Raw genomic sequence first — 688 nt, 5'->3', positions numbered from 1 at the left:
TTGAATAGGAGTGGTGAGAGAGGGCATCCCTGTCTTGTGCCAGTTTTCAAAGGGAATGCTTCCAGGTTTTGCCCATTCAGTATGATATTGGCTGTAGATTTGTTATAAATCACTCTTATTATTTTGAAATACGTTCCATCAATACCGAATTTATTGAGAGTTTTTAGCATGAAGGGCTGTTGAATTTTGTTGAAGGCTTTTTCTGCATCTATTGAGATAATCATGTGGCTTTTGTCTTTGGTTCTGTTTATGTGACAGATTACGTTTATTGATTTGCCTATGTTGAACCAGCCTTGCATCCCAGGGATGAAGTCAACTTGATCTTGGTGGATAAGCTTTTTAATGTGCGGCTGGATTTGGTTTGCCAGTATTTTATTGACGATTTTCGCATCGATGTTCATCATGAATATTTGTCTAAAATTCTCTTTTTTGTTGTGTCTCTGCCAGGCCTCGGTATCAGGATGATGCTGGCCTCATAAAATGAGTTCAGGAGAAGTCCTTCATTTTCTATTGATTGGAATAGTTTCAGAAGGAATGGTACCAGCTCCTCTTTGTACCTCTAGTAGAATTCAGCTGTGAATCCGTCTGGTCCTGAACTCTTTTTGGTTGGTAGGCTATTAATTATTGCCTCAATTTCAGAGCCTGTTATTGGTCTATTCAGGGATTCAACTTCTTCCTGGTTTAGTCT

The sequence above is a fragment of the Mandrillus leucophaeus genome, unplaced genomic scaffold (assembly GCF_000951045.1).
Source record: "Mandrillus leucophaeus isolate KB7577 unplaced genomic scaffold, Mleu.le_1.0 Scaffold1846, whole genome shotgun sequence".
Lineage (NCBI taxonomy): Eukaryota > Metazoa > Chordata > Mammalia > Primates > Cercopithecidae > Mandrillus > Mandrillus leucophaeus.
The sequence above is the reverse complement of the archived record's forward strand: the minus strand, read 5'-3'. Positions refer to the sequence as shown.